Source organism: Musa acuminata, chromosome BXJ1-8 (genome assembly GCF_036884655.1).
Source record: "Musa acuminata AAA Group cultivar baxijiao chromosome BXJ1-8, Cavendish_Baxijiao_AAA, whole genome shotgun sequence".
Taxonomy (NCBI): domain Eukaryota; kingdom Viridiplantae; phylum Streptophyta; class Magnoliopsida; order Zingiberales; family Musaceae; genus Musa; species Musa acuminata.
The window spans coordinates 39,560,759-39,586,598 of record NC_088334.1 but is presented as its reverse complement, the minus strand read 5'-3'; the positions used below and the strand labels follow the sequence as shown (position 1 = coordinate 39,586,598).

General features: G+C 53.2%; 40 non-coding genes across 40 annotated transcripts; all 40 read right to left on the bottom strand.

Annotated features, from left to right (window-relative positions):
- Positions 1-206: 206 nt before the first annotated feature.
- On the bottom strand, positions 207-325 carry LOC135590824 (5S ribosomal RNA). The gene has a single exon (XR_010478230.1). It is a non-coding gene; the product is annotated as a 5S ribosomal RNA (ribosomal RNA).
- Positions 326-871: 546 nt separating this feature from the next.
- On the bottom strand, positions 872-990 carry LOC135589354 (5S ribosomal RNA). Its single transcript, XR_010476763.1, has one exon. It is a non-coding gene; the product is annotated as a 5S ribosomal RNA (ribosomal RNA).
- A 330-nt stretch (positions 991-1,320) lies between these two features.
- LOC135590823 (5S ribosomal RNA) lies at positions 1,321-1,439 on the bottom strand. Its single transcript, XR_010478229.1, has one exon. It is a non-coding gene; the product is annotated as a 5S ribosomal RNA (ribosomal RNA).
- Positions 1,440-1,985: 546 nt separating this feature from the next.
- On the bottom strand, positions 1,986-2,104 carry LOC135589262 (5S ribosomal RNA). Its single transcript, XR_010476670.1, has one exon. It is a non-coding gene; the product is annotated as a 5S ribosomal RNA (ribosomal RNA).
- Positions 2,105-2,434: 330 nt separating this feature from the next.
- LOC135590821 (5S ribosomal RNA) lies at positions 2,435-2,553 on the bottom strand. Its single transcript, XR_010478227.1, has one exon. It is a non-coding gene; the product is annotated as a 5S ribosomal RNA (ribosomal RNA).
- Positions 2,554-3,099: 546 nt separating this feature from the next.
- LOC135590512 (5S ribosomal RNA) lies at positions 3,100-3,218 on the bottom strand. Its single transcript, XR_010477920.1, has one exon. It is a non-coding gene; the product is annotated as a 5S ribosomal RNA (ribosomal RNA).
- A 546-nt stretch (positions 3,219-3,764) lies between these two features.
- LOC135589484 (5S ribosomal RNA) lies at positions 3,765-3,883 on the bottom strand. The gene has a single exon (XR_010476891.1). It is a non-coding gene; the product is annotated as a 5S ribosomal RNA (ribosomal RNA).
- Positions 3,884-4,427: 544 nt separating this feature from the next.
- Positions 4,428-4,546, bottom strand: LOC135590820 (5S ribosomal RNA). Its single transcript, XR_010478226.1, has one exon. It is a non-coding gene; the product is annotated as a 5S ribosomal RNA (ribosomal RNA).
- Positions 4,547-5,090: 544 nt separating this feature from the next.
- LOC135590511 (5S ribosomal RNA) lies at positions 5,091-5,209 on the bottom strand. Its single transcript, XR_010477919.1, has one exon. It is a non-coding gene; the product is annotated as a 5S ribosomal RNA (ribosomal RNA).
- A 546-nt stretch (positions 5,210-5,755) lies between these two features.
- Positions 5,756-5,874, bottom strand: LOC135590307 (5S ribosomal RNA). The gene has a single exon (XR_010477713.1). It is a non-coding gene; the product is annotated as a 5S ribosomal RNA (ribosomal RNA).
- Positions 5,875-6,418: 544 nt separating this feature from the next.
- LOC135590819 (5S ribosomal RNA) lies at positions 6,419-6,537 on the bottom strand. Its single transcript, XR_010478224.1, has one exon. It is a non-coding gene; the product is annotated as a 5S ribosomal RNA (ribosomal RNA).
- A 544-nt stretch (positions 6,538-7,081) lies between these two features.
- LOC135591862 (5S ribosomal RNA) lies at positions 7,082-7,200 on the bottom strand. Its single transcript, XR_010478629.1, has one exon. It is a non-coding gene; the product is annotated as a 5S ribosomal RNA (ribosomal RNA).
- Positions 7,201-7,744: 544 nt separating this feature from the next.
- On the bottom strand, positions 7,745-7,863 carry LOC135590920 (5S ribosomal RNA). Its single transcript, XR_010478324.1, has one exon. It is a non-coding gene; the product is annotated as a 5S ribosomal RNA (ribosomal RNA).
- A 544-nt stretch (positions 7,864-8,407) lies between these two features.
- LOC135590905 (5S ribosomal RNA) lies at positions 8,408-8,526 on the bottom strand. The gene has a single exon (XR_010478308.1). It is a non-coding gene; the product is annotated as a 5S ribosomal RNA (ribosomal RNA).
- A 546-nt stretch (positions 8,527-9,072) lies between these two features.
- On the bottom strand, positions 9,073-9,191 carry LOC135590293 (5S ribosomal RNA). Its single transcript, XR_010477700.1, has one exon. It is a non-coding gene; the product is annotated as a 5S ribosomal RNA (ribosomal RNA).
- Positions 9,192-9,735: 544 nt separating this feature from the next.
- LOC135590949 (5S ribosomal RNA) lies at positions 9,736-9,854 on the bottom strand. Its single transcript, XR_010478352.1, has one exon. It is a non-coding gene; the product is annotated as a 5S ribosomal RNA (ribosomal RNA).
- A 544-nt stretch (positions 9,855-10,398) lies between these two features.
- LOC135591859 (5S ribosomal RNA) lies at positions 10,399-10,517 on the bottom strand. Its single transcript, XR_010478627.1, has one exon. It is a non-coding gene; the product is annotated as a 5S ribosomal RNA (ribosomal RNA).
- A 546-nt stretch (positions 10,518-11,063) lies between these two features.
- LOC135590281 (5S ribosomal RNA) lies at positions 11,064-11,182 on the bottom strand. The gene has a single exon (XR_010477688.1). It is a non-coding gene; the product is annotated as a 5S ribosomal RNA (ribosomal RNA).
- A 544-nt stretch (positions 11,183-11,726) lies between these two features.
- LOC135590818 (5S ribosomal RNA) lies at positions 11,727-11,845 on the bottom strand. The gene has a single exon (XR_010478223.1). It is a non-coding gene; the product is annotated as a 5S ribosomal RNA (ribosomal RNA).
- Positions 11,846-12,389: 544 nt separating this feature from the next.
- On the bottom strand, positions 12,390-12,508 carry LOC135591858 (5S ribosomal RNA). The gene has a single exon (XR_010478626.1). It is a non-coding gene; the product is annotated as a 5S ribosomal RNA (ribosomal RNA).
- Positions 12,509-13,054: 546 nt separating this feature from the next.
- Positions 13,055-13,173, bottom strand: LOC135589420 (5S ribosomal RNA). The gene has a single exon (XR_010476829.1). It is a non-coding gene; the product is annotated as a 5S ribosomal RNA (ribosomal RNA).
- Positions 13,174-13,717: 544 nt separating this feature from the next.
- LOC135590919 (5S ribosomal RNA) lies at positions 13,718-13,836 on the bottom strand. Its single transcript, XR_010478322.1, has one exon. It is a non-coding gene; the product is annotated as a 5S ribosomal RNA (ribosomal RNA).
- A 544-nt stretch (positions 13,837-14,380) lies between these two features.
- Positions 14,381-14,499, bottom strand: LOC135590510 (5S ribosomal RNA). The gene has a single exon (XR_010477918.1). It is a non-coding gene; the product is annotated as a 5S ribosomal RNA (ribosomal RNA).
- A 546-nt stretch (positions 14,500-15,045) lies between these two features.
- Positions 15,046-15,164, bottom strand: LOC135590269 (5S ribosomal RNA). Its single transcript, XR_010477676.1, has one exon. It is a non-coding gene; the product is annotated as a 5S ribosomal RNA (ribosomal RNA).
- A 544-nt stretch (positions 15,165-15,708) lies between these two features.
- LOC135590817 (5S ribosomal RNA) lies at positions 15,709-15,827 on the bottom strand. Its single transcript, XR_010478222.1, has one exon. It is a non-coding gene; the product is annotated as a 5S ribosomal RNA (ribosomal RNA).
- Positions 15,828-16,371: 544 nt separating this feature from the next.
- Positions 16,372-16,490, bottom strand: LOC135591857 (5S ribosomal RNA). The gene has a single exon (XR_010478625.1). It is a non-coding gene; the product is annotated as a 5S ribosomal RNA (ribosomal RNA).
- Positions 16,491-17,036: 546 nt separating this feature from the next.
- Positions 17,037-17,155, bottom strand: LOC135589749 (5S ribosomal RNA). Its single transcript, XR_010477155.1, has one exon. It is a non-coding gene; the product is annotated as a 5S ribosomal RNA (ribosomal RNA).
- A 544-nt stretch (positions 17,156-17,699) lies between these two features.
- On the bottom strand, positions 17,700-17,818 carry LOC135590816 (5S ribosomal RNA). The gene has a single exon (XR_010478221.1). It is a non-coding gene; the product is annotated as a 5S ribosomal RNA (ribosomal RNA).
- Positions 17,819-18,362: 544 nt separating this feature from the next.
- LOC135591856 (5S ribosomal RNA) lies at positions 18,363-18,481 on the bottom strand. The gene has a single exon (XR_010478624.1). It is a non-coding gene; the product is annotated as a 5S ribosomal RNA (ribosomal RNA).
- Positions 18,482-19,027: 546 nt separating this feature from the next.
- LOC135589419 (5S ribosomal RNA) lies at positions 19,028-19,146 on the bottom strand. The gene has a single exon (XR_010476827.1). It is a non-coding gene; the product is annotated as a 5S ribosomal RNA (ribosomal RNA).
- A 544-nt stretch (positions 19,147-19,690) lies between these two features.
- On the bottom strand, positions 19,691-19,809 carry LOC135590815 (5S ribosomal RNA). Its single transcript, XR_010478220.1, has one exon. It is a non-coding gene; the product is annotated as a 5S ribosomal RNA (ribosomal RNA).
- A 544-nt stretch (positions 19,810-20,353) lies between these two features.
- LOC135591854 (5S ribosomal RNA) lies at positions 20,354-20,472 on the bottom strand. The gene has a single exon (XR_010478621.1). It is a non-coding gene; the product is annotated as a 5S ribosomal RNA (ribosomal RNA).
- Positions 20,473-21,018: 546 nt separating this feature from the next.
- On the bottom strand, positions 21,019-21,137 carry LOC135590257 (5S ribosomal RNA). The gene has a single exon (XR_010477664.1). It is a non-coding gene; the product is annotated as a 5S ribosomal RNA (ribosomal RNA).
- A 544-nt stretch (positions 21,138-21,681) lies between these two features.
- Positions 21,682-21,800, bottom strand: LOC135590813 (5S ribosomal RNA). The gene has a single exon (XR_010478219.1). It is a non-coding gene; the product is annotated as a 5S ribosomal RNA (ribosomal RNA).
- Positions 21,801-22,346: 546 nt separating this feature from the next.
- On the bottom strand, positions 22,347-22,465 carry LOC135591853 (5S ribosomal RNA). The gene has a single exon (XR_010478620.1). It is a non-coding gene; the product is annotated as a 5S ribosomal RNA (ribosomal RNA).
- Positions 22,466-22,925: 460 nt separating this feature from the next.
- On the bottom strand, positions 22,926-23,044 carry LOC135589331 (5S ribosomal RNA). Its single transcript, XR_010476739.1, has one exon. It is a non-coding gene; the product is annotated as a 5S ribosomal RNA (ribosomal RNA).
- Positions 23,045-23,590: 546 nt separating this feature from the next.
- Positions 23,591-23,709, bottom strand: LOC135590245 (5S ribosomal RNA). Its single transcript, XR_010477651.1, has one exon. It is a non-coding gene; the product is annotated as a 5S ribosomal RNA (ribosomal RNA).
- A 544-nt stretch (positions 23,710-24,253) lies between these two features.
- Positions 24,254-24,372, bottom strand: LOC135591852 (5S ribosomal RNA). The gene has a single exon (XR_010478619.1). It is a non-coding gene; the product is annotated as a 5S ribosomal RNA (ribosomal RNA).
- A 546-nt stretch (positions 24,373-24,918) lies between these two features.
- LOC135590233 (5S ribosomal RNA) lies at positions 24,919-25,037 on the bottom strand. Its single transcript, XR_010477639.1, has one exon. It is a non-coding gene; the product is annotated as a 5S ribosomal RNA (ribosomal RNA).
- A 546-nt stretch (positions 25,038-25,583) lies between these two features.
- LOC135590221 (5S ribosomal RNA) lies at positions 25,584-25,702 on the bottom strand. The gene has a single exon (XR_010477627.1). It is a non-coding gene; the product is annotated as a 5S ribosomal RNA (ribosomal RNA).
- Between the last annotated feature and the right edge of the window lie 138 nt (positions 25,703-25,840).

The following is a 25,840-nucleotide window of genomic DNA, read 5'->3' as shown; positions in this document are numbered from 1 at the left end:
CGACCGCGTACCGGACACGGCAAGCGCGCGTCGAAACCTTCGGGACTTTCTCGAACGAACTCGAAATCGCTATTGCGGCCCCATTCCGGAAAGCTCTCTCCGAGCCCCACGAGACTGACTGCGTAGCGGTCACGGCAAATTCCGAGGCCCAAAACCATCGCCTCGGAGGTCGACGGGAGAGGTTTTGGCCGCTCGGGGCGCAAAAGGGAGTGCAACACGAGGACTTCCCAGGTGGCAAACCATCCTAGTACTACTCTCGCCCAAGCACGCTTAACTTCGTAGTTCAGATGGGATCCGGTGCTTTAGTGCTGGTCTGATAGCACTCTTTTTGTTTGCGTCGTCCCTCGCCTTTGTTCACGTCGCGGACGGCGCATCGACGACCGGAGCCCTGAAACCTCTCGAACGATCTCGGAATCGCCATTGTCGGATCCCTCCGATGCCCACGAGGCCGACCGCGTACCGGACACGGCAAGCGCGCGCCGAAACCATCGGGACTTTCTCGAACGAACTCGGAATCGCTATTGCGGCCCCATTCCGGAAAGCTCTCTCCGAGCCCCACGAGACTGACTGCGTAGCGGTCACGGCAAATTCCGAGGCCCAAAACCATCGCCTCGGAGGTCGACGGGAGAGGTTTTGGCCGCTCGGGGCGCAAAAGGGAGTGCAACACGAGGACTTCCGAGGGGGTCACCCATCCTAGAACCATGTCTGGTCATTGTATATGTTTTATGAAGAAATTTTTAGATGATGATTTCATTATTCTCCTGCTATATATATGTTAATGACATATTTATTGTTGGCCATAATGCTGGAAAAATTGAAAACCTTAAAAGAGAGTTTTAAGTAAGTCTTTTGGCCGCTCGGGGCGCAAAAAGGAGTGCAACACGAGGACTTCCTAGGGGGTCACCCATCCTAGTACTACTCTCGCCCAGGCAAGCTTAACTTCGGAGTTCTGATGGGATCCGGTGCTTTAGTGCTGGTATGATCGCACTCGTTTTTTGTGCGTCGTCCCTCTTCTTTGTGCACGTCGCGGACGGCGCATCGACGACCGGAGCCCCGAAACCTCTCGAACGATCTCGGAATCGCCATTGTCGGATCCCTCCGATGCCCACGAGGCCGACCGCGTACCGGACACGGCAAGCGCGCGTCGAAACCTTCGGGACTTTCTCGAACGAACTCGAAATCGCTATTGCGGCCCCATTCCGGAAAGCTCTCTCCGAGCCCCACGAGACTGACTGCGTAGCGGTCACGGCAAATTCCGAGGCCCAAAACCATCGCCTCGGAGGTCGACGGGAGAGGTTTTGGCCGCTCGGGGCGCAAAAGGGAGTGCAACACGAGGACTTCCCAGGTGGCAAACCATCCTAGTACTACTCTCGCCCAAGCACGCTTAACTTCGTAGTTCAGATGGGATCCGGTGCTTTAGTGCTGGTCTGATAGCACTCTTTTTGTTTGCGTCGTCCCTCGCCTTTGTTCACGTCGCGGACGGCGCATCGACGACCGGAGCCCTGAAACCTCTCGAACGATCTCGGAATCGCCATTGTTGGATCCCTCCGATGCCCACGAGGCCGACCGCGTACCGGACACGGCAAGCGCGCGCCGAAACCATCGGGACTTTCTCGAACGAACTCGGAATCGCTATTGCGGCCCCATTCCGGAAAGCTCTCTCCGAGCCCCACGAGACTGACTGCGTAGCGGTCACGGCAAATTCCGAGGCCCAAAACCATCGCCTCGGAGGTCGTCGGGAGAGGTTTTGGCCGCTCGGGGCGCAAAAGGGAGTGCAACACGAGGACTTCCGAGGGGGTCACCCATCCTAGAACCATGTCTGGTCATTGTATATGTTTTATGAAGAAATTTTTAGATGATGATTTCATTATTCTCCTGCTATATATATGTTAATGACATATTTATTGTTGGCCATAATGCTGGAAAAATTGAAAACCTTAAAAGAGAGTTTTAAGTAAGTCTTTTGGCCGCTCGGGGCGCAAAAAGGAGTGCAACACGAGGACTTCCTAGGGGGTCACCCATCCTAGTACTACTCTCGCCCAAGCAAGCTTAACTTCGGAGTTCTGATGGGATCCGGTGCTTTAGTGCTGGTATGATCGCACTCGTTTTTTGTGCGTCGTCCCTCTTCTTTGTGCACGTCGCGGACGGCGCATCGACGACCGGAGCCCCGAAACCTCTCGAACGATCTCGGAATCGCCATTGTCGGATCCCTCCGATGCCCACGAGGCCGACCGCGTACCGGACACGGCAAGCGCGCGTCGAAACCTTCGGGACTTTCTCGAACGAACTCGAAATCGCTATTGCGGCCCCATTCCGGAAAGCTCTCTCCGAGCCCCACGAGACTGACTGCGTAGCGGTCACGGCAAATTCCGAGGCCCAAAACCATCGCCTCGGAGGTCGACGGGAGAGGTTTTGGCCGCTCGGGGCGCAAAAGGGAGTGCAACACGAGGACTTCCCAGGTGGCAAACCATCCTAGTACTACTCTCGCCCAAGCACGCTTAACTTCGTAGTTCAGATGGGATCCGGTGCTTTAGTGCTGGTCTGATAGCACTCTTTTTGTTTGCGTCGTCCCTCGCCTTTGTTCACGTCGTGGACGGCGCATCGACGACCGGAGCCCTGAAACCTCTCGAACGATCTCGGAATCGCCATTGTCGGATCCCTCCGATGCCCACGAGGCCGACCGCGTACCGGACACGGCAAGCGCGCGCCGAAACCATCGGGACTTTCTCGAACGAACTCGGAATCGCTATTGCGGCCCCATTCCGGAAAGCTCTCTCCGAGCCCCACGAGACTGACTGCGTAGCGGTCACGGCAAATTCCGAGGCCCAAAACCATCGCCTCGGAGGTCGACGGGAGAGGTTTTGGCCGCTCGGGGCGCAAAAGGGAGTGCAACACGAGGACTTCCGAGGGGGTCACCCATCCTAGAACCATGTCTGGTCATTGTATATGTTTTATGAAGAAATTTTTAGATGATGATTTCATTATTCTCCTGCTATATATATGTTAATGACATATTTATTGTTGGCCATAATGCTGGAAAAATTGAAAACCTTAAAAGAGAGTTTTAAGTAAGTCTTTTGGCCGCTCGGGGCGCAAAAAGGAGTGCAACACGAGGACTTCCCAGGGGGTCACCCTTCCTAGTACTACTCTCGCCCAAGCAGGCTTAACTTCGGAGTTCTTATAGGATCCGGTGCTTTAGTGCTGGTATGATCGCACTAGTTTTGTGTGCGTCGTCCCTCGCCTTTGTTCACGTCGCGGACGGCGCATCGACGAACGGAGCCCCGAAACCTCTCGAACAATCTCGGAATCGCCATTGTCGGATCCCTCCGATGCCCACGAGGCCGACCGCGTACCGGACACGGCAAGCGCGCGCCGAAACCGTCGGGACTTTCTCGAACGAACTCGGAATCGCTATTGCGGCCCCATTCCGGAAAGCTCTCTCCGAGCCCCACGAGACTGACTGCGTAGCGGTCACGGCAAATTCCGAGGCCCAAAACCATCGCCTCGGAGGTCGACGGGAGGGGTTTTGGCCGCTCGGGGCGCAAAAGGGAGTGCAACACGAGGACTTCCGAGGGGGTCACCCATCCTAGAACCATGTCTGGTCATTGTATATGTTTTATGAAGAAATTTTTAGATGATGATTTCATTATTCTCCTGCTATATATATGTTAATGACGTATTTATTGTTGGCCATAATGCTGGAAAAATTGAAAAGCTTAAATGAGAGTTTTAAGTAAGTCTTTTGGCCGCTCGGGGCGCAAAAAGGAGTGCAACACGAGGACTTCCCAGGGGGTCACCCATCCTAGTACTACTCTCGCCCAAGCAAGCTTAACTTCGGAGTTCTGATGGGATCCGGTGCTTTAGTGCTGGTATGATCGCACTGGTTTTTTGTGCGTCGTCCCTCTTCTTTGTGCACGTCGCGGACGGCGCATCGACGACCGGAGCCCCGAAACCTCTCGAACGATCTCGGAATCGCCATTGTCGGATCCCTCCGATGCCCACGAGGCCGACCGCGTACCGGACACGGCAAGCGCGCGTCGAAACCTTCGGGACTTTCTCGAACGAACTCGAAATCGCTATTGCGGCCCCATTCCGGAAAGCTCTCTACGAGCCCCACGCGACTGACTGCGTAGCGGTCACGGCAAATTCCGAGGCCCAAAACCATCGCCTCGGAGGTCGACGGGAGAGGTTTTGGCCGCTCGGGGCGCAAAAAGGAGTGCAACACGAGAACTTCCCAGGGGGTCACCCATCCTAGAACCATGTCTGGTCATTGTATGTTTTATGAAGAAATTTTTAGATGATGATTTCATTATTCTCCTGCTATATATATGTTAATGACGTATTTATTGTTGGCCATAATGCTGGAAAAATTGAAAAGCTTAAAAGAGAGTTTTAAGTAAGTCTTTTGGCCGCTCGGGGCGCAAAAAGGAGTGCAACACGAGGACTTCCCAGGTGGCAAACCATCCTAGTACTACTCTCGCCCAAGCACGCTTAACTTCGTAGTTCAGATGGGATCCGGTGCTTTAGTGCTGGTCTGATAGCACTCTTTTTGTTTGCGTCGTCCCTCGCCTTTGTTCACGTCGCGGACGGCGCATCGACGACCGGAGCCCCGAAACCTCTCGAACGATCTCGGAATTGCCATTGTCGGATCCCTCCGATGCCCACGAGGCCGACCGCGTACCGGACACGGCAAGCGCGCGCCGAAACCATCGGGACTTTCTCGAACGAACTCGGAATCGCTATTGCGGCCCCATTCCGGAAAGCTCTCTCCGAGCCCCACGAGACTGACTGCGTAGCGGTCACGGCAAATTCCGAGGCCCAAAACCATCGCCTCGGAGGTCGACGGGAGAGGTTTTGGCCGCTCGGGGCGCAAAAAGGAGTGCAACACGAGGACTTCCCAGGGGGTCACCCATCCTAGAACCATGTCTGGTCATTGTATGTTTTATCAAGAAATTTTTAGATGATGATTTCATTATTCTCCTGCTATATATATGTTAATGACATATTTATTGTTGGCCATAATGCTGGAAAAATTGAAAAGCTTAAAAGAGAGTTTTAAGTAAGTCTTTTGGCCGCTCGGGGCGCAAAAAGGAGTGCAACACGAGGACTTCCCAGGGGGTCACCCTTCCTAGTACTACTCTCGCCCAAGCAGGCTTAACTTCGGAGTTCTTATAGGATCCGGTGCTTTAGTGCTGGTATGATCGCACTAGTTTTGTGTGCGTCGTCCCTCGCCTTTGTTCACGTCGCGGACGGCGCATCGACGACCGGAGCCCCGAAACCTCTCGAACGATCTCGGAATCGCCATTGTCGGATCCCTCCGATGCCCACGAGGCCGACCGCGTACCGGACACGGCAAGCGCGCGCCGAAACCGTCGGGACTTTCTCGAACGAACTCGGAATCGCTATTGCGGCCCCATTCCGGAAAGCTCTCTCCGAGCCCCACGAGACTGACTGCGTAGCGGTCACGGCAAATTCCGAGGCCCAAAACCATCGCCTCGGAGGTCGACGGGAGAGGTTTTGGCCGCTCGGGGCGCAAAAGGGAGTGCAACACGAGGACTTCCGAGGGGGTCACCCATCCTAGAACCATGTCTGGTCATTGTATATGTTTTATGAAGAAATTTTTAGATGATGATTTCATTATTCTCCTGCTATATATATGTTAATGACGTATTTATTGTTGGCCATAATGCTGGAAAAATTGAAAAGCTTAAAAGAGAGTTTTAAGTAAGTCTTTTGGCCGCTCGGGGCGCAAAAAGGAGTGCAACACGAGGACTTCCCAGGGGGTCACCCATCCTAGTACTACTCTCGCCCAAGCAAGCTTAACTTCGGAGTTCTGATGGGATCCGGTGCTTTAGTGCTGGTATGATCGCACTCGTTTTTTGTGCGTCGTCCCTCTTCTTTGTGCACGTCGCGGACGGCGCATCGACGACCGGAGCCCCGAAACCTCTCGAACGATCTCGGAATCGCCATTGTCGGATCCCTCCGATGCCCACGAGGCCGACCGCGTACCGGACACGGCAAGCGCGCGTCGAAACCTTCGGGACTTTCTCGAACGAACTCGAAATCGCTATTGCGGCCCCATTCCGGAAAGCTCTCTCCGAGCCCCACGAGACTGACTGCGTAGCGGTCACGGCAAATTCCGAGGCCCAAAACCATCGCCTCGGAGGTCGACGGGAGAGGTTTTGGCCGCTCGGGGCGCAAAAAGGAGTGCAACACGAGAACTTCCCAGGGGGTCACCCATCCTAGAACCATGTCTGGTCATTGTATGTTTTATGAAGAAATTTTTAGATGATGATTTCATTATTCTCCTGCTATATATATGTTAATGACGTATTTATTGTTGGCCATAATGCTGGAAAAATTGAAAAGCTTAAAAGAGAGTTTTAAGTAAGTCTTTTGGCCGCTCGGGGCGCAAAAAGGAGTGCAACACGAGGACTTCCCAGGTGGCAAACCATCCTAGTACTACTCTCGCCCAAGCACGCTTAACTTCGTAGTTCAGATGGGATCCGGTGCTTTAGTGCTGGTCTGATAGCACTCTTTTTGTTTGCGTCGTCCCTCGCTTTTGTTCACGTCGCGGACGGCGCATCGACGACCGGAGCCCCGAAACCTCTCGAACGATCTCGGAATCGCCATTGTCGGATCCCTCCGATGCCCACGAGGCCGACCGCGTACCGGACACGGCAAGCGCGCGCCGAAACCATCGGGACTTTCTCGAACGAACTCGGAATCGCTATTGCGGCCCCATTCCGGAAAGCTCTCTCCGAGCCCCACGAGACTGACTGCGTAGCGGTCACGGCAAATTCCGAGGCCCAAAACCATCGCCTCGGAGGTCGACGGGAGAGGTTTTGGCCGCTCGGGGCGCAAAAAGGAGTGCAACACGAGGACTTCCCAGGGGGTCACCCATCCTAGAACCATGTCTGGTCATTGTATGTTTTATCAAGAAATTTTTAGATGATGATTTCATTATTCTCCTGCTATATATATGTTAATGACATATTTATTGTTGGCCATAATGCTGGAAAAATTGAAAAGCTTAAAAGAGAGTTTTAAGTAAGTCTTTTGGCCGCTCGGGGCGCAAAAAGGAGTGCAACACGAGGACTTCCCAGGGGGTCACCCATCCTAGTACTACTCTCGCCCAAGCAGGCTTAACTTCGGAGTTCTGATGGGATCCGGTGCTTTAGTGCTGGTATGATCGCACTCGTTTTGTGTGCGTCGTCCCTCGCCTTTGTGCACGTCGCGGACGGCGCATCGACGACCGGAGCCCCGAAACCTCTCGAACGATCTCGGAATCGCCATTGTCGGATCCCTCCGATGCCCACGAGGCCGACCGCGTACCGGACACGGCAAGCGCGCGCCGAAACCGTCGGGACTTTCTCGAACGAACTCGGAATCGCTATTGCGGCCCCATTCCGGAAAGCTCTCTCCGAGCCCCACGAGACTGACTGCGTAGCGGTCACGGCAAATTCCGAGGCCCAAAACCATCGCCTCGAAGGTCGACGGGAGAGGTTTTGGCCGCTCGGGGCGCAAAAAGGAGTGCAACACGAGAACTTCCCAGGGGGTCACCCATCCTAGAACCATGTCTGGTCATTGTATGTTTTATGAAGAAATTTTTAGATGATGATTTCATTATTCTCCTGCTATATATATGTTAATGACGTATTTATTGTTGGCCATAATGCTGGAAAAATTGAAAAGCTTAAAAGAGAGTTTTAAGTAAGTCTTTTGGCCGCTCGGGGCGCAAAAAGGAGTGCAACACGAGGACTTCCCAGGTGGCAAACCATCCTAGTACTACTCTCGCCCAAGCACGCTTAACTTCGTAGTTCAGATGGGATCCGGTGCTGTAGTGCTGGTCTGATAGCACTCTTTTTGTTTGCGTCGTCCCTCGCCTTTGTTCACGTCGCGGACGGCGCATCGACGACCGGAGCCCCGAAACCTCTCGAACGATCTCGGAATCGCCATTGTCGGATCCCTCCGATGCCCACGAGGCCGACCGCGTACCGGACACGGCAAGCGCGCGCCGAAACCATCGGGACTTTCTCGAACGAACTCGGAATCGCTATTGCGGCCCCATTCCGGAAAGCTCTCTCCGAGCCCCACGAGACTGACTGCGTAGCGGTCACGGCAAATTCCGAGGCCCAAAACCATCGCCTCGGAGGTCGACGGGAGATGTTTTGGCCGCTCGGGGCGCAAAAAGGAGTGCAACACGAGGACTTCCCAGGGGGTCACCCATCCTAGAACCATGTCTGGTCATTGTATGTTTTATCAAGAAATTTTTAGATGATGATTTCATTATTCTCCTGCTATATATATGTTAATGACATATTTATTGTTGGCCATAATGCTGGAAAAATTGAAAAGCTTAAAAGAGAGTTTTAAGTAAGTCTTTTGGCCGCTCGGGGCGCAAAAAGGAGTGAAACACGAGGACTTCCCAGGGGGTCACCCTTCCTAGTACTACTCTCGCCCAAGCAGGCTTAACTTCGGAGTTCTTATAGGATCCGGTGCTTTAGTGCTGGTATGATCGCACTAGTTTTGTGTGCGTCGTCCCTCGCCTTTGTTCATGTCGCGGACGGCGCATCGACGACCGGAGCCCCGAAACCTCTCGAACGATCTCGGAATCGCCATTGTCGGATCCCTCCGATGCCCACGAGGCCGACCGCGTACCGGACACGGCAAGCGCGCGCCGAAACCGTCGGGACTTTCTCGAACGAACTCGGAATCGCTATTGCGGCCCCATTCCGGAAAGCTCTCTCCGAGCCCCACGAGACTGACTGCGTAGCGTTCACGGCAAATTCCGAGGCCCAAAACCATCGCCTCGGAGGTCGACGGGAGAGGTTTTGGCCGCTCGGGGCGCAAAAAGGAGTGCAACACGAGGACTTCCCAGGGGGTCACCCATCCTAGAACCATGTCTGGTCATTGTATATGTTTTATGAAGAAATTTTTAGATGATGATTTCATTATTCTCCTGCTATATATATGTTAATGACGTATTTATTGTTGGCCATAATGCTGGAAAAATTGAAAAGCTTAAAAGAGAGTTTTAAGTAAGTCTTTTGGCCGCTCGGGGCGCAAAAAGGAGTGCAACACGAGGACTTCCCAGGGGGTCACCCATCCTAGTACTACTCTCGCCCAAGCAAGCTTAACTTCGGAGTTCTGATGGGATCCGGTGCTTTAGTGCTGGTATGATCGCACTCGTTTTTTGTGCGTCGTCCCTCTTCTTTGTGCACGTCGCGGACGGCGCATCGACGACCGGAGCCCCGAAACCTCTCGAACGATCTCGGAATCGCCATTGTCGGATCCCTCCGATGCCCACGAGGCCGACCGCGTACCGGACACGGCAAGCGCGCGCCGAAACCGTCGGGACTTTCTCGAACGAACTCGGAATCGCTATTGCGGCCCCATTCCGGAAAGCTCTCTCCGAGCCCCACGAGACTGACTGCGTAGCGGTCACGGCAAATTCCGAGGCCCAAAACCATCGCCTCGGAGGTCGACGGGAGAGGTTTTGGCCGCTCGGGGCGCAAAAAGGAGTGCAACACGAGAACTTCCCAGGGGGTCACCCATCCTAGAACCATGTCTGGTCATTGTTTGTTTTATGAAGAAATTTTTAGATGATGATTTCATTATTCTCCTGCTATATATATGTTAATGACGTATTTATTGTTGGCCATAATGCTGGAAAAATTGAAAAGCTTAAAAGAGAGTTTTAAGTAAGTCTTTTGGCCGCTCGGGGCGCAAAAAGGAGTGCAACACGAGGACTTCCCAGGTGGCAAACCATCCTAGTACTACTCTCGCCCAAGCACGCTTAACTTTGTAGTTCAGATGGGATCCGGTGCTTTAGTGCTGGTCTGATAGCACTCTTTTTGTTTGCGTCGTCCCTCGCCTTTGTTCACGTCGCGGACGGCGCATCGACGACCGGAGCCCCGAAACCTCTCGAACGATCTCGGAATCGCCATTGTCGGATCCCTCCGATGCCCACGAGGCCGACCGCGTACCGGACACGGCAAGCGCGCGCCGAAACCATCGGGACTTTCTCGAACGAACTCGGAATCGCTATTGCGGCCCCATTCCGGAAAGCTCTCTCCGAGCCCCACGAGACTGACTGCGTAGCGGTCACGGCAAATTCCGAGGCCCAAAACCATCGCCTCGGAGGTCGACGGGAGAGGTTTTGGCCGCTCGGGGCGCAAAAAGGAGTGCAACACGAGGACTTCCCAGGGGGTCACCCATCCTAGAACCATGTCTGGTCATTGTATGTTTTATGAAGAAATTTTTAGATGATGATTTCATTATTCTCCTGCTATATATATGTTAATGACATATTTATTGTTGGCCATAATGCTGGAAAAATTGAAAAGCTTAAAAGAGAGTTTTAAGTAAGTCTTTTGGCCGCTCGGGGCGCAAAAAGGAGTGCAACACGAGGACTTCCCAGGGGGTCACCCATCCTAGTACTACTCTCGCCCAAGCAGGCTTAACTTCGGAGTTCTGATGGGATCCGGTGCTTTAGTGCTGGTATGATCGCACTCGTTTTGTGTGCGTCGTCCCTCGCCTTTGTGCACGTCGCGGACGGCGCATCGACGACCGGAGCCCCGAAACCTCTCGAACGATCTCGGAATCGCCATTGTCGGATCCCTCCGATGCCCACGAGGCCGACCGCGTACCGGACACGGCAAGCGCGCGCCGAAACCGTCGGGACTTTCTCGAACGAACTCGGAATCGCTATTGCGGCCCCATTCCGGAAAGCTCTCTCCGAGCCCCACGAGACTGACTGCGTAGCGGTCACGGCAAATTCCGAGGCCCAAAACCATCGCCTCGGAGGTCGACGGGAGAGGTTTTGGCCGCTCGGGGCGCAAAAGGGAGTGCAACACGAGGACTTCCGAGGGGGTCACCCATCCTAGAACCATGTCTGGTCATTGTATATGTTTTATGAAGAAATTTTTAGATGATGATTTCATTATTCTCCTGCTATATATATGTTAATGACGTATTTATTGTTGGCCATAATGCTGGAAAAATTGAAAAGCTTAAAAGAGAGTTTTAAGTAAGTCTTTTGGCCGCTCGGGGCGCAAAAAGGAGTGCAACACGAGGACTTCCCAGGGGGTCACCCATCCTAGTACTACTCTCGCCCAAGCAAGCTTAACTTCGGAGTTCTGATGGGATCCGGTGCTTTAGTGCTGGTATGATCGCACTCGTTTTTTGTGCGTCGTCCCTCTTCTTTGTGCACGTCGCGGACGGCGCATCGACGACCGGAGCCCCGAAACCTCTCGAACGATCTCGGAATCGCCATTGTCGGATCCCTCCGATGCCCACGAGGCCGACCGCGTACCGGACACGGCAAGCGCGCGTCGAAACCTTCGGGACTTTCTCGAACGAACTCGAAATCGCTATTGCGGCCCCATTCCGGAAAGCTCTCTCCGAGCCCCACGAGACTGACTGCGTAGCGGTCACGGCAAATTCCGAGGCCCAAAACCATCGCCTCGGAGGTCGACGGGAGAGGTTTTGGCCGCTCGGGGCGCAAAAAGGAGTGCAACACGAGAACTTCCCAGGGGGTCACCCATCCTAGAACCATGTCTGGTCATTGTATGTTTTATGAAGAAATTTTTAGATGATGATTTCATTATTCTCCTGCTATATATATGTTAATGACGTATTTATTGTTGGCCATAATGCTGGAAAAATTGAAAAGCTTAAAAGAGAGTTTTAAGTAAGTCTTTTGGCCGCTCGGGGCGCAAAAAGGAGTGCAACACGAGGACTTCCCAGGTGGCAAACCATCCTAGTACTACTCTCGCCCAAGCACGCTTAACTTCGTAGTTCAGATGGGATCCGGTGCTTTAGTGCTGGTCTGATAGCACTCTTTTTGTTTGCGTCGTCCCTCGCCTTTGTTCACGTCGCGGACGGCGCATCGACGACCGGAGCCCCGAAACCTCTCGAACGATCTCGGAATCGCCATTGTCGGATCCCTCCGATGCCCACGAGGCCGACCGCGTACCGGACACGGCAAGCGCGCGCCGAAACCATCGGGACTTTCTCGAACGAACTCGGAATCGCTATTGCGGCCCCATTCCGGAAAGCTCTCTCCGAGCCCCACGAGACTGACTGCGTAACGGTCACGGCAAATTCCGAGGCCCAAAACCATCGCCTCGGAGGTCGACGGGAGAGGTTTTGGCCGCTCGGGGCGCAAAAAGGAGTGCAACACGAGGACTTCCCAGGGGGTCACCCATCCTAGAACCATGTCTGGTCATTGTATGTTTTATGAAGAAATTTTTAGATGATGATTTCATTATTCTCCTGCTATATATATGTTAATGACATATTTATTGTTGGCCATAATGCTGGAAAAATTGAAAAGCTTAAAAGAGAGTTTTAAGTAAGTCTTTTGGCCGCTCGGGGCGCAAAAAGGAGTGCAACACGAGGACTTCCCAGGGGGTCACCCATCCTAGTACTACTCTCGCCCAAGCAGGCTTAACTTCGGAGTTCTGATGGGATCCGGTGCTTTAGTGCTGGTATGATCGCACTCGTTTTGTGTGCGTCGTCCCTCGCCTTTGTGCACGTCGCGGACGGCGCATCGACGACCGGAGCCCCGAAACCTCTCGAACGATCTCGGAATCGCCATTGTCGGATCCCTCCGATGCCCACGAGGCCGACCGCGTACCGGACACGGCAAGCGCGCGCCGAAACCGTCGGGACTTTCTCGAACGAACTCGGAATCGCTATTGCGGCCCCATTCCGGAAAGCTCTCTCCGAGCCCCACGAGACTGACTGCGTAGCGGTCACGGCAAATTCCGAGGCCCAAAACCGTCGCCTCGGAGGTCGACGGGAGAGGTTTTGGCCGCTCGGGGCGCAAAAGGGAGTGCAACACGAGGACTTCCGAGGGGGTCACCCATCCTAGAACCATGTCTGGTCATTGTATATGTTTTATGAAGAAATTTTTAGATGATGATTTCATTATTCTCCTGCTATATATATGTTAATGACGTATTTATTGTTGGCCATAATGCTGGAAAAATTGAAAAGCTTAAAAGAGAGTTTTAAGTAAGTCTTTTGGCCGCTCGGGGCGCAAAAAGTAGTGCAACACGAGGACTTCCCAGGGGGTCACCCATCCTAGTACTACTCTCGCCCAAGCAAGCTTAACTTCGGAGTTCTGATGGGATCCGGTGCTTTAGTGCTGGTATGATCGCACTCGTTTTTTGTGCGTCGTCCCTCTTCTTTGTGCACGTCGCGGACGGCGCATCGACGACCGGAGCCCCGAAACCTCTCGAACGATCTCGGAATCGCCATTGTCGGATCCCTCCGATGCCCACGAGGCCGACCGCGTACCGGACACGGCAAGCGCGCGTCGAAACCTTCGGGACTTTCTCGAACGAACTCGAAATCGCTATTGCGGCCCCATTCCGGAAAGCTCTCTCCGAGCCCCACGAGACTGACTGCGTAGCGGTCACGGCAAATTCCGAGGCCCAAAACCATCGCCTCGAAGGTCGACGGGAGAGGTTTTGGCCGCTCGGGGCGCAAAAAGGAGTGCAACACGAGAACTTCCCAGGGGGTCACCCATCCTAGAACCATGTCTGGTCATTGTATGTTTTATGAAGAAATTTTTAGATGATGATTTCATTATTCTCCTGCTATATATATGTTAATGACGTATTTATTGTTGGCCATAATGCTGGAAAAATTGAAAAGCTTAAAAGAGAGTTTTAAGTAAGTCTTTTGGCCGCTCGGGGCGCAAAAAGGAGTGCAACACGAGGACTTCCCAGGTGGCAAACCATCCTAGTACTACTCTCGCCCAAGCACGCTTAACTTCGTAGTTCAGATGGGATCCGGTGCTGTAGTGCTGGTCTGATAGCACTCTTTTTGTTTGCGTCGTCCCTCGCCTTTGTTCACGTCGCGGACGGCGCATCGACGACCGGAGCCCCGAAACCTCTCGAACGATCTCGGAATCGCCATTGTCGGATCCCTCCGATGCCCACGAGGCCGACCGCGTACCGGACACGGCAAGCGCGCGCCGAAACCATCGGGACTTTCTCGAACGAACTCGGAATCGCTATTGCGGCCCCATTCCGGAAAGCTCTCTCCGAGCCCCACGAGACTGACTGCGTAGCGGTCACGGCAAATTCCGAGGCCCAAAACCATCGCCTCGGAGGTCGACGGGAGATGTTTTGGCCGCTCGGGGCGCAAAAAGGAGTGCAACACGAGGACTTCCCAGGGGGTCACCCATCCTAGAACCATGTCTGGTCATTGTATGTTTTATCAAGAAATTTTTAGATGATGATTTCATTATTCTCCTGCTATATATATGTTAATGACATATTTATTGTTGGCCATAATGCTGGAAAAATTGAAAAGCTTAAAAGAGAGTTTTAAGTAAGTCTTTTGGCCGCTCGGGGCGCAAAAAGGAGTGCAACACGAGGACTTCCCAGGGGGTCACCCTTCCTAGTACTACTCTCGCCCAAGCAGGCTTAACTTCGGAGTTCTTATAGGATCCGGTGCTTTAGTGCTGGTATGATCGCACTAGTTTTGTGTGCGTCGTCCCTCGCCTTTGTTCATGTCGCGGACGGCGCATCGACGACCGGAGCCCCGAAACCTCTCGAACGATCTCAGAATCGCCATTGTCGGATCCCTCCGATGCCCACGAGGCCGACCGCGTACCGGACACGGCAAGCGCGCGCCGAAACCGTCGGGACTTTCTCGAACGAACTCGGAATCGCTATTGCGGCCCCATTCCGGAAAGCTCTCTCCGAGCCCCACGAGACTGACTGCGTAGCGGTCACGGCAAATTCCGAGGCCCAAAACCATCGCCTCGGAGGTCGACGGGAGAGGTTTTGGCCGCTCGGGGCGCAAAAGGGAGTGCAACACGAGGACTTCCGAGGGGGTCACCCATCCTAGAACCATGTCTGGTCATTGTATATGTTTTATGAAGAAATTTTTAGATGATGATTTCATTATTCTCCTGCTATATATATGTTAATGACGTATTTATTGTTGGCCATAATGCTGGAAAAATTGAAAAGCTTAAAAGAGAGTTTTAAGTAAGTCTTTTGGCCGCTCGGGGCGCAAAAAGGAGTGCAACACGAGGACTTCCCAGGGGGTCACCCATCCTAGTACTACTCTCGCCCAAGCAAGCTTAACTTCGGAGTTCTGATGGGATCCGGTGCTTTAGTGCTGGTATGATCGCACTCGTTTTTTGTGCGTCGTCCCTCTTCTTTGTGCACGTCGCGGACGGCGCATCGACGACCGGAGCCCCGAAACCTCTCGAACGATCTCGGAATCGCCATTGTCGGATCCCTCCGATGCCCACGAGGCCGACCGCGTACCGGACACGGCAAGCGCGCGCCGAAACCGTCGGGACTTTCTCGAACGAACTCGAAATCGCTATTGCGGCCCCATTCCGGAAAGCTCTCTCCGAGCCCCACGAGACTGACTGCGTAGCGGTCACGGCAAATTCCGAGGCCCAAAACCATCGCCTCGGAGGTCGACGGGAGAGGTTTTGGCCGCTCGGGGCGCAAAAAGGAGTGCAACACGAGAACTTCCCAGGGGGTCACCCATCCTAGAACCATGTCTGGTCATTGTTTGTTTTATGAAGAAATTTTTAGATGATGATTTCATTATTCTCCTGCTATATATATGTTAATGACGTATTTATTGTTGGCCATAATGCTGGAAAAATTGAAAAGCTTAAAAGAGAGTTTTAAGTAAGTCTTTTGGCCGCTCGGGGCGCAAAAAGGAGTGCAACACGAGGACTTCCCAGGTGGCAAACCATCCTAGTACTACTCTCGCCCAAGCACGCTTAACTTCGTAGTTCAGATGGGATCCGGTGCTTTAGTGCTGGTCTGATAGCACTCTTTTTGTTTGCGTCGTCCCTCGCCTTTGTTCACGTCGCGGACGGCGCATCGACGACCGGAGCCCCGAAACCTCTCGAACGATCTCGGAATCGCCATTGTCGGATCCCTCCGATGCCCACGAGGCCGACCGCGTACCGGACACGGCAAGCGCGCGCCGAAACCATCGGGACTTTCTCGAACGAACTCGGAATCGCTATTGCGGCCCCATTCCGGAAAGCTCTCTCCGAGCCCCACGAGACTGACTGCGTAGCGGTCACGGCAAATTCCGAGGCCCAAAACCATTGCCTCGGAGGTCGACGGGAGAGGTTTTGGCCGCTCGGGGCGCAAAAAGGAGTGCAACACGAGGACTTCCCAGGGGGTCACCCATCCTAGAACCATGTCTGGTCATTGTATGTTTTATGAAGAAATTTTTAGATGATGATTTCATTATTCTCCTGCTATATATATGTTAATGACATATTTATTGTTGGCCATAATGCTGGAAAAATTGAAAAGCTTAAAAGAGAGTTTTAAGTAAGTCTTTTGGCCGCTCGGGGCGCAAAAAGGAGTGCAACACGAGGACTTCCCAGGGGGTCACCCATCCTAGTACTACTCTCGCCCAAGCAGGCTTAACTTCGGAGTTCTGATGGGATCCGGTGCTTTAGTGCTGGTATGATCGCACTCGTTTTGTGTGCGTCGTCCCTCGCCTTTGTGCACGTCGCGGACGGCGCATCGACGACCGGAGCCCCGAAACCTCTCGAACGATCTCGGAATCGCCATTGTCGGATCCCTCCGATGCCCACGAGGCCGACCGCGTACCGGACACGGCAAGCGCGCGCCGAAACCGTCGGGACTTTCTCGAACGAACTCGGAATCGCTATTGCGGCCCCATTCCGGAAAGCTCTCTCCGAGCCCCACGAGACTGACTGCGTAGCGGTCACGGCAAATTCCGAGGCCCAAAACCATCGCCTCGGAGGTCGACGGGAGAGGTTTTGGCCGCTCGGGGCGCAAAAGGGAGTGCAACACGAGGACTTCCGAGGGGGTCACCCATCCTAGAACCATGTCTGGTCATTGTATATGTTTTATGAAGAAATTTTTAGATGATGATTTCATTATTCTCCTGCTATATATATGTTAATGACGTATTTATTGTTGGCCATAATGCTGGAAAAATTGAAAAGCTTAAAAGAGAGTTTTAAGTAAGTCTTTTGGCCGCTCGGGGCGCAAAAAGGAGTGCAACAAGAGGACTTCCCAGGGGGTCACCCATCCTAGTACTACTCTCGCCCAAGCAAGCTTAACTTCGGAGTTCTGATGGGATCCGGTGCTTTAGTGCTGGTATGATCGCACTCGTTTTTTGTGCGTCGTCCCTCTTCTTTGTGCACGTCGCGGACGGCGCATCGACGACCGGAGCCCCGAAACCTCTCGAACGATCTCGGAATCGCCATTGTCGGATCCCTCCGATGCCCACGAGGCCGACCGCGTACCGGACACGGCAAGCGCGCGTCGAAACCTTCGGGACTTTCTCGAACGAACTCGAAATCGCTATTGCGGCCCCATTCCGGAAAGCTCTCTCCGAGCCCCACGAGACTGACTGCGTAGCGGTCACGGCAAATTCCGAGGCCCAAAACCATCGCCTCGGAGGTCGACGGGAGAGGTTTTGGCCGCTCGGGGCGCAAAAAGGAGTGCAACACGAGAACTTCCCAGGGGGTCACCCATCCTAGAACCATGTCTGGTCATTGTATGTTTTATGAAGAAATTTTTAGATGATGATTTCATTATTCTCCTGCTATATATATGTTAATGACGTATTTATTGTTGGCCATAATGCTGGAAAAATTGAAAAGCTTAAAAGAGAGTTTTAAGTAAGTCTTTTGGCCGCTCGGGGCGCAAAAAGGAGTGCAACACGAGGACTTCCCAGGTGGCAAACCATCCTAGTACTACTCTCGCCCAAGCACGCTTAACTTCGTAGTTCAGATGGGATCCGGTGCTTTAGTGCTGGTCTGATAGCACTCTTTTTGTTTGCGTCGTCCCTCGCCTTTGTTCACGTCGCGGACGGCGCATCGACGACCGGAGCCCCGAAACCTCTCGAACGATCTCGGAATCGCCATTGTCGGATCCCTCCGATGCCCACGAGGCCGACCGCGTACCGGACACGGCAAGCGCGCGCCGAAACCATCGGGACTTTCTCGAACGAACTCGGAATCGCTATTGCGGCCCCATTCCGGAAAGCTCTCTCCGAGCCCCACGAGACTGACTGCGTAACGGTCACGGCAAATTCCGAGGCCCAAAACCATCGCCTCGGAGGTCGACGGGAGAGGTTTTGGCCGCTCGTGGCGCAAAAAGGAGTGCAACACGAGGACTTCCCAGGGGGTCACCCATCCTAGAACCATGTCTGGTCATTGTATGTTTTATGAAGAAATTTTTAGATGATGATTTCATTATTCTCCTGCTATATATATGTTAATGACATATTTATTGTTGGCCATAATGCTGGAAAAATTGAAAAGCTTAAAAGAGAGTTTTAAGTAAGTCTTTTGGCCGCTCGGGGCGCAAAAAGGAGTGCAACACGAGGACTTCCCAGGGGGTCACCCATCCTAGTACTACTCTCGCCCAAGCAGGCTTAACTTCGGAGTTCTGATGGGATCCGGTGCTTTAGTGCTGGTATGATCGCACTCGTTTTGTGTGCGTCGTCCCTCGCCTTTGTGCACGTCGCGGACGGCACATCGACGACCGGAGCCCCGAAACCTCTCGAACGATCTCGGAATCGCCATTGTCGGATCCCTCCGATGCCCACGAGGCCGACCGCGTACCGGACACGGCAAGCGCGCGCCGAAACCGTCGGGACTTTCTCGAACGAACTCGGAATCGCTATTGCGGCCCCATTCCGGAAAGCTCTCTCCGAGCCCCACGAGACTGACTGCGTAGCGGTCACGGCAAATTCCGAGGCCCAAAACCGTCGCCTCGGAGGTCGACGGGAGAGGTTTTGGCCGCTCGGGGCGCAAAAGGGAGTGCAACACGAGGACTTCCGAGGGGGTCACCCATCCTAGAACCATGTCTGGTCATTGTATATGTTTTATGAAGAAATTTTTAGATGATGATTTCATTATTCTCCTGCTATATATATGTTAATGACGTATTTATTGTTGGCCATAATGCTGGAAAAATTGAAAAGCTTAAAAGAGAGTTTTAAGTAAGTCTTTTGGCCGCTCGGGGCGCAAAAAGTAGTGCAACACGAGGACTTCCCAGGGGGTCACCCATCCTAGTACTACTCTCGCCCAAGCAAGCTTAACTTCGGAGTTCTGATGGGATCCGGTGCTTTAGTGCTGGTATGATCGCACTCGTTTTTTGTGCGTCGTCCCTCTTCTTTGTGCACGTCGCGGACGGCGCATCGACGACCGGAGCCCCGAAACCTCTCGAACGATCTCGGAATCGCCATTGTCGGATCCCTCCGATGCCCACGAGGCCGACCGCGTACCGGACACGGCAAGCGCGCGTCGAAACCTTCGGGACTTTCTCGAACGAACTCGAAATCGCTATTGCGGCCCCATTCCGGAAAGCTCTCTCCGAGCCCCACGAGACTGACTGCGTAGCGGTCACGGCAAATTCCGAGGCCCAAAACCATCGCCTCGGAGGTCGACGGGAGAGGTTTTGGCCGCTCGGGGCGCAAAAAGGAGTGCAACACGAGAACTTCCCAGGGGGTCACCCATCCTAGAACCATGTCTGGTCATTGTATGTTTTATGAAGAAATTTTTAGATGATGATTTCATTATTCTCCTGCTATATATATGTTAATGACGTATTTATTGTTGGCCATAATGCTGGAAAAATTGAAAAGCTTAAAAGAGAGTTTTAAGTAAGTCTTTTGGCCGCTCGGGGCGCAAAAAGGAGTGCAACACGAGGACTTCCCAGGTGGCAAACCATCCTAGTACTACTCTCGCCCAAGCACGCTTAACTTCGTAGTTCAGATGGGATCCGGTGCTTTAGTGCTGGTCTGATAGCACTCTTTTTGTTTGCGTCGTCCCTCGCCTTTGTTCACGTCGCGGACGGCGCATCGACGACCGGAGCCCCGAAACCTCTCGAACGATCTCGGAATCGCCATTGTCGGATCCCTCCGATGCCCACGAGGCCGACCGCGTACCGGACACGGCAAGCGCGCGCCGAAACCATCGGGACTTTCTCGAACGAACTCGGAATCGCTATTGCGGCCCCATTCCGGAAAGCTCTCTCCGAGCCCCACGAGACTGACTGCGTAACGGTCACGGCAAATTCCGAGGCCCAAAACCATCGCCTCGGAGGTCGACGGGAGAGGTTTTGGCCGCTCGGGGCGCAAAAAGGAGTGCAACACGAGGACTTCCCAGGGGGTCACCCATCCTAGAACCATGTCTGGTCATTGTATGTTTTATGAAGAAATTTTTAGATGATGATTTCATTATTCTCCTGCTATATATATGTTAATGACATATTTATTGTTGGCCATAATGCTGGAAAAATTGAAAAGCTTAAAAGAGAGTTTTAAGTAAGTCTTTTGGCCGCTCGGGGCGCAAAAAGGAGTGCAACACGAGGACTTCCCAGGGGGTCACCCATCCTAGTACTACTCTCGCCCAAGCAGGCTTAACTTCGGAGTTCTGATGGGATCCGGTGCTTTAGTGCTGGTATGATCGCACTCGTTTTGTGTGCGTCGTCCCTCGCCTTTGTGCACGTCGCGGACGGCGCATCGACGACCGGAGCCCCGAAACCTCTCGAACGATCTCGGAATCGCCATTGTCGGATCCCTCCGATGCCCACGAGGCCGACCGCGTACCGGACACGGCAAGCGCGCGCCGAAACCGTCGGGACTTTCTCGAACGAACTCGGAATCGCTATTGCGGCCCCATTCCGGAAAGCTCTCTCCGAGCCCCACGAGACTGACTGCGTAGCGGTCACGGCAAATTCCGAGGCCCAAAACCGTCGCCTCGGAGGTCGACGGGAGAGGTTTTGGCCGCTCGGGGCGCAAAAGGGAGTGCAACACGAGGACTTCCGAGGGGGTCACCCATCCTAGAACCATGTCTGGTCATTGTATATGTTTTATGAAGAAATTTTTAGATGATGATTTCATTATTCTCCTGCTATATATATGTTAATGACGTATTTATTGTTGGCCATAATGCTGGAAAAATTGAAAAGCTTAAAAGAGAGTTTTAAGTAAGTCTTTTGGCCGCTCGGGGCGCAAAAAGGAGTGCAACACGAGGACTTCCCAGGGGGTCACCCATCCTAGTACTACTCTCGCCCAAGCAAGCTTAACTTCGGAGTTCTGATGGGATCCGGTGCTTTAGTGCTGGTATGATCGCACTCGTTTTTTGTGCGTCGTCCCTCGCCTTTGTGCACGTCGCGGACGGCGCATCGACGACCGGAGCCCCGAAACCTCTCGAACGATCTCGGAATCGCCATTGTCGGATCCCTCCGATGCCCACGAGGCCGACCGCGTACCGGACACGGCAAGCGCGCGTCGAAACCTTCGGGACTTTCTCGAACGAACTCGAAATCGCTATTGCGGCCCCATTCCGGAAAGCTCTCTCCGAGCCCCACGAGACTGACTGCGTAGCGGTCACGGCAAATTCCGAGGCCCAAAACCATCGCCTCGGAGGTCGACGGGAGAGGTTTTGGCCGCTCGGGGCGCAAAAAGGAGTGCAACACGAGAACTTCCCAGGGGGTCACCCATCCTAGAACCATGTCTGGTCATTGTATGTTTTATGAAGAAATTTTTAGATGATGATTTCATTATTCTCCTGCTATATATATGTTAATGACGTATTTATTGTTGGCCATAATGCTGGAAAAATTGAAAAGCTTAAAAGAGAGTTTTAAGTAAGTCTTTTGGCCGCTCGGGGCGCAAAAAGGAGTGCAACACGAGGACTTCCCAGGTGGCAAACCATCCTAGTACTACTCTCGCCCAAGCACGCTTAACTTCGTAGTTCAGATGGGATCCGGTGCTTTAGTGCTGGTCTGATAGCACTCTTTTTGTTTGCGTCGTCCCTCGCCTTTGTTCACGTCGCGGACGGCGCATCGACGACCGGAGCCCCGAAACCTCTCGAACGATCTCGGAATCGCCATTGTCGGATCCCTCCGATGCCCACGAGGCCGACCGCGTACCGGACACGGCAAGCGCGCGCCGAAACCATCGGGACTTTCTCGAACGAACTCGGAATCGCTATTGCGGCCCCATTCCGGAAAGCTCTCTCCGAGCCCCACGAGACTGACTGCGTAGCGGTCATGGCAAATTCCGAGGCCCAAAACCATCGCCTCGGAGGTCGACGGGAGAGGTTTTGGCCGCTCGGGGCGCAAAAAGGAGTGCAACACGAGGACTTCCCAGGGGGTCACCCATCCTAGAACCATGTCTGGTCATTGTATATGTTTTATGAAGAAATTTTTAGATGATGATTTCATTATTCTCCTGCTATATATATGTTAATGACGTATTTATTGTTGGCCATAATGCTGGAAAAATTGAAAAGCTTAAAAGAGAGTTTTAAGTAAGTCTTTTGGCCGCTCGGGGCGCAAAAAGGAGTGCAACACGAGGACTTCCCAGGGGGTCACCCATCCTAGTACTACTCTCGCCCAAGCAGGCTTAACTTCGGAGTTCTGATGGGATCCGGTGCTTTAGTGCTGGTATGATCGCACTCGTTTTGTGTGCGTCGTCCCTCGCCTTTGTGCACGTCGCGGACGGCGCATCGACGACACGGCAAGCGCGCGCCGAAACCGTCGGGACTTTCTCGAACGAACTCGGAATCGCTATTGCGGCCCCATTCCGGAAAGCTCTCTCCGAGCCCCACGAGACTGACTGCGTAGCGGTCACGGCAAATTCCGAGGCCCAAAACCATCGCCTCGGAGGTCGACGGGAGAGGTTTTGGCCGCTCGGGGCGCAAAAAGGAGTGCAACACGAGAACTTCCCAAGGGGTCACCCATCCTAGAACCATGTCTGGTCATTGTATGTTTTATGAAGAAATTTTTAGATGATGATTTCATTATTCTCCTGCTATATATATGTTAATGACATATTTATTGTTGGCCATAATGCTGGAAAAATTGAAAAGCTTAAAAGAGAGTTTTAAGTAAGTCTTTTGGCCGCTCGGGGCGCAAAAAGGAGTGCAACACGAGGACTTCCCAGGGGGTCACCCATCCTAGTACTACTCTCGCCCAAGCAGGCTTAACTTCGGAGTTCTGATGGGATCCGGTGCTTTAGTGCTAGTATGATCGCACTCATTTTGTGTGCGTCGTCCCTCGCCTTTGTGCACGTCGCGGACGGCGCATCGACGACCGGAGCCCCGAAACCTCTCGAACGATCTCGGAATCGCCATTGTCGGATCCCTCCGATGCCCACGAGGCCGACCGCGTACCGGACACGGCAAGCGCGCGCCGAAACCGTCGGGACTTTCTCGAACGAACTCGGAATCGCTATTGCGGCCCCATTCCGGAAAGCTCTCTCCGAGCCCCACGAGACTGACTGCGTAGCGGTCACGGCAAATTCCGAGGCCCAAAACCATCGCCTCGGAGGTCGACGGGAGAGGTTTTGGCCGCTCGGGGCGCAAAAGGGAGTGCAACACGAGGACTTCCGAGGGGGTCACCCATCCTAGAACCATGTCTGGTCATTGTATATGTTTTATGAAGAAATTTTTAGATGATGATTTCATTATTCTCCTGCTATATATATGTTAATGACGTATTTATTGTTGGCCATAATGCTGGAAAAATTGAAAAGCTTAAAAGAGAGTTTTAAGTAAGTCTTTTGGCCGCTCGGGGCGCAAAAAGGAGTGCAACACGAGGACTTCCCAGGGGGTCACCCATCCTAGTACTACTCTCGCCCAAGCAAGCTTAACTTCGGAGTTCTGATGGGATCCGGTGCTTTAGTGCTGGTATGATCGCACTCGTTTTTTGTGCGTCGTCCCTCTTCTTTGTGCACGTCGCGGACGGCGCATCGACGACCGGAGCCCCGAAACCTCTCGAACGATCTCGGAATCGCCATTGTCGGATCCCTCCGATGCCCACGAGGCCGACCGCGTACCAGACACGGCAAGCGCGCGTCGAAACCTTCGGGACTTTCTCGAACGAACTCGAAATCGCTATTGCGGCCCCATTCCGGAAAGCTCTCTCCGAGCCCCACGAGACTGACTGCGTAGCGGTCACGGCAAATTCCGAGGCCCAAAACCATCGCCTCGGAGGTCGACGGGAGAGGTTTTGGCCGCTCGGGGCGCAAAAAGGAGTGCAACACGAGGACTTCCCAGGGGGTCACCCATCCTAGAACCAAGTCTGGTCATTGTATGTTTTATGAAGAAATTTTTAGATGATGATTTCATTATTCTCCTGCTATATATATGTTAATGACATATTTATTGTTGGCCATAATGCTGGAAAAATTGAAAAGCTTAAAAGAGAGTTTTAAGTAAGTCTTTTGGCCGCTCGGGGCGCAAAAAGGAGTGCAACACGAGGACTTCCCAGGGGGTCACCCATCCTAGTACTACTCTCGCCCAAGCAGGCTTAACTTCGGAGTTCTGATGGGATCCGGTGCTTTAGTGCTGGTATGATCGCACTCGTTTTGTGTGCGTCGTCCCTCGCCTTTGTGCACGTCGCGGACGGCGCATCGACGACCGGAGCCCCGAAACCTCTCGAACGATCTCGGAATCGCCATTGTCGGATCCCTCCGATGCCCACGAGGCCGACCGCGTACCGGACACGGCAAGCGCGCGCCGAAACCGTCGGGACTTTCTCGAACGAACTCGGAATCGCTATTGCGGCCCCATTCCGGAAAGCTCTCTCCGAGCCCCACAAGACTGACTGCGTAGCGGTCACGGCAAATTCCGAGGCCCAAAACCATCGCCTCGGAGGTCGACGGGAGAGGTTTTGGCCGCTCGGGGCGCAAAAGGGAGTGCAACACGAGGACTTCCGAGGGGGTCACCCATCCTAGAACCATGTCTGGTCATTGTATATGTTTTATGAAGAAATTTTTAGATGATGATTTCATTATTCTCCTGCTATATATATGTTAATGACGTATTTATTGTTGGCCATAATGCTGGAAAAATTGAAAAGCTTAAAAGAGAGTTTTAAGTAAGTCTTTTGGCCGCTCGGGGCGCAAAAAGGAGTGCAACACGAGGACTTCCCAGGGGGTCACCCATCCTAGTACTACTCTCGCCCAAGCAAGCTTAACTTCGGAGTTCTGATGGGATCCGGTGCTTTAGTGCTGGTATGATCGCACTCGTTTTTTGTGCGTCGTCCCTCTTCTTTGTGCACGTCGCGGACGGCGCATCGACGACCGGAGCCCCGAAACCTCTCGAACGATCTCGGAATCGCCATTGTCGGATCCCTCCGATGCCCACGAGGCCGACCGCGTACCGGACACGGCAAGCGCGCGTCGAAACCTTCGGGACTTTCTCGAACGAACTCGAAATCGCTATTGCGGCCCCATTCCGGAAAGCTCTCTCCGAGCCCCACGAGACTGACTGCGTAGCGGTCACGGCAAATTCCGAGGCCCAAAACCATCGCCTCGGAGGTCGACGGGAGAGGTTTTGGCCGCTCGGGGCGCAAAAAGGAGTGCAACACGAGGACTTCCCAGGGGGTCACCCATCCTAGAACCATGTCTGGTCATTGTATATGTTTTATGAAGAAATTTTTAGATGATGATTTCATTATTCTCCTGCTATATATATGTTAATGACGTATTTATTGTTGGCCATAATGCTGGAAAAATTGAAAAGCTTAAAAGAGAGTTTTAAGTAAGTCTTTTGGCCGCTCGGGGCGCAAAAAGGAGTGCAACACGAGGACTTCCCAGGGGGTCACCCATCCTAGTACTACTCTCGCCCAAGCAAGCTTAACTTCGGAGTTCTGATGGGATCCGGTGCTTTAGTGCTGGTATGATCGCACTCGTTTTTTGTGCGTCGTCCCTCTTCTTTGTGCACGTCGCGGACGGCGCATCGACGACCGGAGCCCCGAAACCTCTCGAACGATCTCGGAATCGCCATTGTCGGATCCCTCCGATGCCCACGAGGCCGACCGCGTACCGG